Here is a 10612-nt window from a genome sequence, read left to right on the forward strand (position 1 = left end):
TTGCAATTGAGTTTATCTTGTTTCCACTTTGATTTGGAGTTGCATGAAGTGCATAATTTGTTTGATTTGATTATTGTCTTGATTCTTTTAAATTCTTTTAAGATGGCCAAAGGTGAAATTATTTGACCCTCTGAATATCACTGTTCTGGAATTCGATGAAGCCGCACATTGAAAATCCCTTCATTGAAAAATTCCTGCATTAAAACTCCCTTCCTTGAAAAAGCTTTCATTGAAGAATCCCTTCATTGAAAAATCCCTGCATTAAAACTTCCTTCCTTGAAAAAGCTTTCATTGAAGAATTCCTTCATTCAGAAATCCCTTCATATAAAACTTGCTTCATTGAAATCCCTCCATTGAAAATCCATTCCTTGGAAAAACCTTCATGGAAAAGGCCAAAATTCCTTCATTTAAAAATCCCTTCATTGATAGAAATTCCTCCCCTGCCAAGCTCGAAGCTGATTGGTTAGAGTAGGGTTACCAATGATTGATTCTAATTGATAAAAAACAGCTGAATGTCATAAAGCTTGACCTATGTCCGCCACCGGTCCTTTAGAGAAGGAGGGCAAAGAGTTAAAGTGAGTTTCGCCAATGCAAGATTAAGCCAAAGGCGAATTTGCTCCAAGTTGGCCAGGGCCATTCGTTGTTTAAAAGTGTTACCTGGCGGGGCATTCATTTTGGAAGAAAGGGAAGGACAGACATTCCCTCAACTTATCAACTCGGACATGTGTAAGAAGTTCTTTATTTGATTATGCAAATTTCTTTTCGGAAATCGCGCAAGGGACGAGGCACAAGTCAGGCCATCTTCCTTTCCAATCAAAATATTTCATCCCTAGTCATCCCCTTTGAGCTATCAGAACAATAATTTTCGTTTGGCAACCCCTGAGAATTGCAAACCCCACACTGGGGCAAATTCATTTTGAAAAATGATCAGAAAGGAAAGAAAAACCCCACACTGGGGCAAATGTATCTTTGAAAGAGGTCTGAGGAAAAGAAAGAACCCCACACTGGGGCAAATTTATTTTAAAAGAGAAAGGAAAAGAAAAGGAAGAAAGAACCCCACACTGGGGCAAATCTAGTTTTTGAAGAAAAATGCAAAAGTGAGGAAAATGCGATGAAAAAAAAAGGAAGAAAATCCAATCAAACTGGGGCAAAATTTTTCTCAGTTTCGTTCAAAATTGGAAATAATTTCAAAATGATGCAATCTCAGGCTATTTCACACCCCTCTCATCAAAATTTGCTTTCAAACCTCAACTTTTCTTGAAAAACACCCCACCTGACTTCATTTCAAAAGCCCAAAGTCCTGGCTTTCGTCACTTGCTGCATTTCTATTGGGAAATTTGCTAATCAACTGGCAAGTGATGTCCATAATGCCTTCGCCTAATCTTACCAGGGAAGCGCATTTTACTGATGTCAGCAATCTTCAGTTCATACTCCTGAGTCGATTATGGTTGAGTTTTTTCCATTGTTCCTTAGGTGAAAACCCGAAAGGGCACCTCGAAAGAAAAGGAGAAAAAGAAAAGAAAAAGAGAAAAACAAAAACAAAAACAAAACAAAAGAAAAGGGGTGGGGGCAACCTTGGTGAAAACCCAAAGGGGCGCCAAGGTGAGTTTTGTAAGCACAAGGAGGAATAGCTGGTGACTTGGTTCGTTTGGATCTCCCTTCATTTGGAATACTTCTGCCAGTGTTGAATTCCAGAACAAAGATATCCAGGGGATTAAACATGACGTCTGTGGGCCGAAAATTGTGTCATTTTGTAAACTAAATATTCTTTCGTAAGTACATTTTTAGGAAACTCATTTCTTCCAAAGCGCCTGCATTTATGGCATTATGTAGGCACAGATGGTTATGTTTTGCATTCTCGTGCATATTCATCCCTTCATAGCATGTGAATTTTTATTGCATACCTCATTTTATTTTAACTTCTTGAATTTTGGTAAATAACAATCCCCGGGGTTTATTTCAAAAGAATGCTTGGATTCAGTCGTCCTTTTGAAACAGTTGAGGTTCAGCAAAGCCAGCCACGCAACCTTCACAGTATGGCAAAACACATGCCTGGTCAGTTTGAGAATTCGGAAAAGTTTTGGAATGAGAAATCTAACTCAATCAGATGCCGCAGCGAAAATTGGCGAAAATGGAAGGAAAAGGAGAAAAACTCATGTTTACACGATCCTCAAAGGCAAACGGATCAAATGATGAGGACAATTTCTTTGTATTTTCTCTTTTGCAGAAAAGTTCCATGCATAGATAAAAGCAATTACACCTCGCACTGAAGTCGGTATCAAAAGGTGTTCTCCAAATGAGTAAAGGTGTACTGAAATACGTCGCAAGCCAGTTTGATCAAATGGTGCAACAACATGGCAAAGCAGAATCAACTATTGGTTCAAAGGCAAAACCTAATTCCTACTGGGGCAAAAATTTGGTTGGTTTTTAGGTGAGTATACGGGAATATCCCATCTTGCATTTCTTGTATTTTGCCACTAAACATGGGTTAGTCCCACTAGTGTGCATCTTGTTTTCTTCGCCGCTAAACATGGGTCAGTCCCACTAGCGCGCGTTTCATTCTCATTGCCGTTAAACATGGGTCAGTCCCCACTAACGTGCATTTTATGTTTTTGCCACTAAACATGGGTTAGTCCCACTAGTGTGCATTTTGTTTTCTTCGCCGCTAAACATGGGTCAGTCCCACTAGCGCGCGTTTCATTCTCATTGCCGTTAAACATGGGTCAGTCCCACTAACGTGCATTTCTTGTATTTTGCCACTAAACATGGGTTAGTCCCACTAGTGTGCATTTTGTTTTCTTCACCGCTAAACATGGGTCAGTCCCACTAGCGCGCGTTTCATTCTCATTGCCGTTAAACATGGGTCAGTCCCACTAACGTGCATTTCTTGTATTTTGCCACTAAACATGGGTTAGTCCCACTAGTGTGCATCTTGTTTTCTTCGCCGCTAAACATGGGTCAGTCCCACTAGCGCGCGTTTCATTCTCATTGCCGTTAAACATGGGTCAGTCCCCACTAACGTGCATTTTATGTTCCATTGCCACTAAACATGGGTTAGTCCCACTAGTGTGCATCTTGTTTTCTTCGCCGCTAAACATGGGTCAGTCCCACTAGCGCGCGTTTCATTCTCATTGCCGTTAAACATGGGTCAGTCCCCACTAACGTGCATTTTATGTTCCATTGCCACTAAACATGGGTTAGTCCCACTAGTGTGCATCTTGTTTTCTTCGCCGCTAAACATGGGTCAGTCCCACTAGCGCGCGTTTCATTCTCATTGCCGTTAAACATGGGTCAGTCCCACTAACGTGCATTTCATATTCCGTTGCCGCTAAACATGGGTTAGTCCCACTAGCGTGCATTTCATTTTTACAGCCACTGGAGCATGAGGTGAGTCCCGCCAGCGAGCATTTCACTTACATCGCTACTGGAACGTAGGTCAGTCCCGCCAGTGAGCATTTTCATTTCCACCGCCACTGGAGCAGAGGTTAGTCCCGCTAGTGTGCATCTCGTTTTCAGCCACTGGGAGCAGAAGTTAGTCCCGCCAGTGTGCATCTCGTTTTCAGCCACTAGCCGTGGGTCAGTCCCACTGGCGTGCGTCCCATGATCAAAAGCATTCTCGGGTCAGTCCCATGATCAAAAGCTCATTCGGGTCAGTCCCACGATCAAGAGCATTTTCGGGTCAGTCCCGTAGGTCTACCCCAATTTTAAATTTCTGTCCGGGTCTATCCCGTGGGTCTATCCCAATTTTACATTTCTGTCCGGGTCTATCCCGTGGGTCTATCCCAATTTTAAATTCCTGTTCGGGTCAGTCCCGATTTCAAAATTCCTGTTCGGGTCAGTCCCGTTTTAAATTCCTGTTCGGGTCAGTCCCGATTTCAAAATTCCTGTTCGGGTCAGTCCCGTTTTAAATTCCTGCTCGGGTCAGTCCCGTTTTATTTTTCATGTTCGGGTCAGTCCCGTATTAGAATTCCTGTTCGTTGGAATCTTCTGCAGCCGAATAACACAGGTAAGTATTTGGTGTCTACTTCTTTGTCTCAAGTTTTTTCAAAACTCAGACAAAGAGGGGCAAACTGTAGACACCAAATTTTTGAATAATTTGTATGTGGCATCTATTTTATGATTTTGTGTGTTTTAGATTGTTTGCATCCTAGTTCGTTATTGTTTGTTTCTCATTTTTAGTGGTATTTTATTTTAGTTCATTTTTGGCCCTTTTAGTTGATCTATTTCATTTGTCATTTATTCTTGTTTGTTTTTTTAGTTTTATTTACTTTTAGTCTTAGTTTTTAAATTTTAAGTTAGCATAGAGTTGCTGGAGAGAAAAAGCAAAAACATTCAAAAAATAGGTTTTTAGTTTTCTTGGAAAAAACAATGGAAAAGAAAGGAAAAAAAGAAAATTTGTTCACAAAAATATGTTTATTTCTTTACATTCAACCTTTTTGCACTTTAGTTATTTTTATTAAGTTATTTTGAAAAAAGAGAAAAAGAAAAAAGGAAAAATGAAGAAAAATTGAAAAATGGACATTTTTGTTGTTTTTATTTATTTAGTTTGTTTTTTTTTATTTATTTGTTTTCATTCTTATTATTATTACATGGTTTTTGTCATTTTGTTATTATTATTATTTATATTATGTATTTATTAAGTTTAAAAAAAAAATAAAACAAAACAAAACAAAACAAAACAAAACAAAACAAAAAAAAAACGCGCAGCATGAAGGCTGCGTTTTTGCCGCAGCTTGCAAGTGAACTTTGGGGAGCTCCTTAGCTGCAAATTTCAGAGGAAGTGGCTGAGGTTTTTAGGGTTGAGTGCTTGATATAAATAGAAGGGATTGGCAGCCGCAACCAAGGGAGGATAGGAGAGGGGTTTCGGAAAAATCTGGAGAGGACGGACGGCTGGAGAAGAAAACAGAGAAGGGGAGAGAGCTGATGAAAAGAAAAATGGGGGAAGATAGAAAGGGGTTACGGTAGAAAGGCTGAGGAGGGTTGAAAGCTGAGAGAGGCTGTCGGCTAAGGAAGGGTGAGAAGGAGTGTGAGAGACGGATGAAAATTGGAAATAGGCCGCCACCATTGTCGCCGAGAGAGCTTCACCAAGAAAGTGACTTTCTGGGCAGATAGAAAACGGAAGAGGAGGGGAGGCCGTGAGCTGCAGGACAAGAAGAAAAAGCTTCGGGCAATGACGGAAGGAAAATTGCAGGAATCCCTTCTGCAAAAGTTCGGCCTGGCTGGTGAACTGGCCTACTTTAGGACCAGATTCCCGTTTTGATTCAAGCTTTCTGAAGGACCTTTTGATTTCTGCACACTCTTGGGAGGTCATAGAGGAAATCTCGTTCACAAATCTCTGGGAAAAGATCACAGGAAGACCGCTAAATCAAGAGCCAAAGTGACAGCTTCATCAGCGCGAATTTCTGTAGCGGCGACGTCTGCGGCTTTATTTCTGGAATCAGCAGCGCTTCCTGACATTTCCACTCTCAACGGAACCCGTAATCATCTTCTTAGGTAGCCATATCTCCCTCCCTGGTTTGATTTAACATGTTTTTACACGAAGAACAAGATCTGTTTTATGTATCTTTGCCGCGGTCTTTCCTTTGCTGTCTGGTTTTCCACCGTTTCTGCATTTAATGGTTTTCTCATGATGCATGTTTACTGAATATACCATTTTCGTTTGGGTCAGATTGCGTATTGATTGATGGGTTTGTTAGCTTTGGTTTTTACTAGTGAAAATCTGTTCGATGTTGGATGCTGTGGAAATAAGGATGAATGTTTGCTTTTGACTTGAGTTTAGCAACCAGAAATGGAGAAGGTTTCATTCGATTCTTTGGCTGATTGGAACATATGTCTTTGCAACTTTTTTTGCTGCATTTTGCTACTTGTTTGGGTGTTAGAAAATGGTGCATTTCGTTGTTTGGATTCTTGATGTTGGGCTGGGAAAGTTGCACTATGAGCTCATGAAGTTGCAGCAGCTTGCGGGTGAAAATTGCATAGGAATAGCTTGGCTGCTGAAATTTCTCTTGTTGCTGGATTTTTAGTTTGCCATCTCAAATTTGCATGAAAATTTTCTGGTTTTACCATTCCCTTGTATGCATGATGAGCTTGATATGAATCTGCTGTCGCGCCCCATTTTTTGAATCGAGTTGTGTGAGTGATGTGTGTGTGAAGTGTGGTGTGAACGTATGCAAAATGAAAAGTAAAAAGGCCATGGGACTTTGGAAAGCGACGATTTGGCCAAATGAAATTCTAAAAAGGGTTTTTTAAATATGAAAACGGAGTCGCCACTTGGTATAGATTTGGGGTGTACCAAGTCACCCAAAAAGTGTTTTTTAAAGACAAAGTAGTAAAACCCTTTTTAAAACGACTCCTAGTCCACGTAAGCCAAAGAAAAAGGTTCGGGGGTCACGTTTGACAAAGGGGAAGGCGAGGATAGAATCCAAGGCACCCCTTTGACCTAGCCAAGGCTAGTTGCGCGACTTAACCTTACCTTTCCTAATTTTCTACCCAATATATGTTCGCACGTTGGATATGACTATATGAATGCAAAACGGAAAGAAAAATGCAATCCTAAATTCTACGATGTCTCTCGTGAGGCTTTTGGTCCCAAACCACATGAATTGTGGCGGCCAACAAAGAAAAACCCCATAGAGGTCGATTAATGCAAATGAGACTCAAATGTGCAAGTGTGGAAGTGTATGAAAAGAAATTTAAAAAAATCCAAGTGTTCGTGTGCAAGTGTATGAAATATAGTGATAAGTGCATATAGGTGTAATTAAATGCAATTTTTTGAAGTAGAAATCAAAATGAACAATAAGGAAAGGAAAATGTGAATTGAAAAGAACGAGTGAGTGATAAATGAGAATGAATGAACCTAAGGGAATGCATCAGGTCGGGTATGGGAATGACTCCTAACTTGTCGACTTCGATTTTCCCTTTGATTAGAAGGCAAAACTAGCGTGCTAAGGCTATCGAGTAGCCACACTCGCTCGTTTCCCTTATCAGAAGGGGACTTTCACGCAAATGAATCCTAACTAGCATGAGATGCAAGTCCTAAAATGAAGGGGAAGGGGTTTGAGGAACATACCAAATGACAAACTAAGGAAAAATGCGTGATATGTGGTGATCATGCACTTAATGAAAAAAAAGGAAAAAAAAAACCTATTGGGTCTAGCATTGGACTAGCCCATTCTATGAATTCCGACTACGTTGGACTAGTGGAAACGATAAAAGAAGCCACAACTAGCGTTGGACTAGTGTGGTGACGTACATTCATCCATTCCATTCATCTATACTACAAAAAGCGAGTAGACATGCGAATCACTTATAAACACGTAGCACATAACACTTAGCATGCTTGACTAGATGCAAAATCCTAATAAAGCATTTAACATATAACACATAGGCATGCAACCATTACATTTGCTAACTGAAACAAAGGGGAAAGGGGAAATGGACCAAATTACTTGCTACGCCCTATCTATTACAAGCCAAGAGGTGTACACATACCCCATAAAAGCTTAAATAAAAGTAAAAGTAAGTAAATGCATGCAAGGAGATAAGGAAAGCGAAGTAGACAGGCATATTCACATAACACGTAGGAGCACGTAGGAAAAATAAAAATCAAGGAGATAGACGTTACCTCCCTTGAGTTGATGCCTTAAATGGAGTGAAATCATTTATTTATCCTCCAAAATAAAAAAAATGGTCAAGGTACCAATTTATTTGGGAAAATTAAAGGAAATAGGCAAACACGAGCTCACTTGATCATAAAGCCCCTAAAGTCGTGACTTAAGTGCAATTGACAAAGCATGGTAGTTAATTGAGGCAAAGCAAGCAATGAAATTGCAAAAAATTTAAACTTCTAAGGACCAAATTGATTACATTATTCAATTAGTTGGGTCTTAGTAACATTAAGGAGGCTTAAGGAGTTGATCTGCAATTTTCCAGGTTTATTTCTTCATGCAAAGCATGCAATCACGTAGAAAAACTTCCTGCAATGAGACCAATAAGACTGCTGCATTCTTTGTTTCCATTTCCAACACCGTGATTCAGATTTAGCCAAAACTTTTCTTGATTTAACATCCAAAACTTCAAACCAAACAACAAGACATAAATTTGCCATTCAAACAAGCAAAGACCTGGGAAGAAATCATGCAAATGTTAAATCTGAATCATGCAAGACCATGTAGAAGAACAAATTCTTATTTCTGCAACATGAACTACGCAGCTGCCCACTTTCCATTTTGCATTCGGAAATTCCTTTAAATTTCTGGACCAAACCAAACGCAGTTCACACTCAACAACCCATCACCACCTGATACTCTCACTTTACAATACAACAAAAGAAATCAATCAAACAAAAGGAGCCTACGAAGCAAATTTTCTGCTGCAACATTCATTCCAGAATTTTCTGCGACTAAGTTCTACATGCAATCTCCTTTTCATTCAAATGCAACTCATGTCTCTTCTAACGACAAATAGATCAAAGTAACAAGATAACCAAGCTTTCTTTTAACTTTTCAACATAAAATTTTATGTTTAAGCTCCAGAAATTCATACGAAACAGAAATCTAGCAAGCATCAAATGACCATATTTTCAAAATTTCTGCATTTTCCAATTAATGTTGCTTCTGCAACTTTTAGCAACTTATCAAGACATGAAAACCAACTTTGAAGTTATTCCAAGCAAACTTGGCTGCACATCCAAACGAACAAGGAACATAAAAAGCAACATGCAAAAATTCTGGACAAGATGTTCGTGTGACAGTGGCTTAGCAACCTGGAATTCACTTTTCATTAAGCATCCGCATATGATTCAAGCATTTCAGCTCCCCCGAACATGCAAACCCAACATCACAACTTTAAACGGGGCAACCAAACTACACAAAACTTGAAATGGAGTATGAAGATCAACAAGGATTTCTTTTCACTCTTCAACACAATAATTAACATATACGGATTCAAATGGGTCGAGCAAATCTGGAAATGAAATGCGACTTCCGGCTATAGCATTCAGGACAGCATACGCAGCCAATAAAATCTAACAAAACAACAACGACAAACCTCATGAACTCTCACGAATCCCATCAACCAAACCCATAGGAAAAAGGTCTCAAACTACCATTCCCAAAACCCAAACCAAAACTTCAGAACAAACTCATTCGGCTTCATGGAGCAAAGAGTGTATGAAGATTGACAGCTTTTGGAGTTCATGCTGGAATACAAAAACAAGTGCCAATCTACCAGTAATCATCAAATTATGGCCCAAAAGAGGATTACAAATTTCATTCTTAATCCAAAACTTCAGCAACCAAATATAAAGCTCTAATCTTGTGCGGGGAAAAAAAATGAAGCAGAAAACATGCGATGAGCTGTCCCAGAGGGAAAGACTTTGATTAATGTACTCTACCTGCTCCTACTCCCTCTTTGCAACAAAGAAAAACCGTTGCTTAATACAAAAAAAAAAACATGAATCCGAGCCTCTCCTTTTTTTACCCAAATGCGCAAAATAGCAAATATAAGGAAAGAAGAAAATTAAAGAACGCGGCAACGTCTGTAGCATTGGAGGTTTTGCAGCTTATGATGTAAATCTTATAACCCATGAACAGAAGAGAAGGAAAGATTACCTTTAGCAGTTTTGGAGCTAAACCAAATCCAGATCCTTGCACAATGAATCTCTGCGAAACCTTTGCTTCCTTCACCAACTAGCTTTTCCTTCTCGACCCAAAAGCTTGCCCTTTTTACTCCTCCGAAGCCCTTTTTTATCGTTGGTTTCTTTCCTCACTCAGCCGTAAACTTGCCCCAAATTTCTTTCCTCTAGTTTTTATTCCCGTTTCCCCAAGCTTTTTCCGCAGCCAATCCCTCTTTCTCTCGGTCTCTATTTCTTGTTAGATTTTCTTTTGCCGTTCACTCTGATGAAAAAAAAAACTCCCTATTCTGTTGCTATGTTCTCTCCTTCTAAATCTTTTGCCGTCTGTTTTCTTTTCTATCCAGATTTTCGGCTCTTCCCTTCTCTCCAAAGCCCGCAGCCTTTCTTTCTTTTTCCTTTGCTGTTTTTTCTCCCCCTCACCGAGCTCTCTCCCCTTGCGGCTACCCCTTCTTTAGCTTTTATATCCCAGTTCAACCCTAAAACACTCAGCAATCTCTTCAAATATTGCAGCCCAAGGGGCTCACCGAGGCCCTCTCTTGCAAGCTGCAAAAACGCAGCTTGCAAGTCGCGTTTCTCTTTTTTTTTTTTTTTTTTTTTTAAACTGAACTAAATAACTTAATAAATACAGAAATGATAAAATATAAATAATAATAATGATAATAAATTGCCAAAAACCAGGTAATAATAACAATAATAATAACGAAAATAATTTAAAAACTAAACAACTAAAAACAACAAAAATGACCATTTTTCCATCTCTTTTTGTTTCATTTTTCATTTTTCCCAAAATAACTTAATAAAAATAACTAAAGTGCCCAAAGATTGAACTTAAAGAAATAAACATATTTTTTTGTGAACAAATTTTCCTTTTTTTCTTCTTCTTTTTTTTTCAAAGCATTATTTGAAACAAAATAATAACAAAAATATTAAACTTGAATTTAAAAAAAAAATATTTTTGTGAGTGGTTTTTCCTTTTTC

General features: G+C 39.0%; 1 long non-coding RNA gene across 1 annotated transcript; it reads right to left on the reverse strand.

Moving 5' to 3' along the window:
• Positions 1-7306: 7306 nt before the first annotated feature.
• Positions 7307-10234, reverse strand: LOC140008699 (uncharacterized). Its single transcript, XR_011816131.1, has 2 exons — positions 9612-10234; positions 7307-8864 (listed from the first exon to the last, which is right to left on the reverse strand). It is a non-coding gene; the product is annotated as an uncharacterized lncRNA (long non-coding RNA).
• Positions 10235-10612: the final 378 nt, after the last annotated feature.

The sequence above is a fragment of the Coffea arabica genome, chromosome 6c (genome assembly GCF_036785885.1).
Source record: "Coffea arabica cultivar ET-39 chromosome 6c, Coffea Arabica ET-39 HiFi, whole genome shotgun sequence".
NCBI lineage: Eukaryota > Viridiplantae > Streptophyta > Magnoliopsida > Gentianales > Rubiaceae > Coffea > Coffea arabica.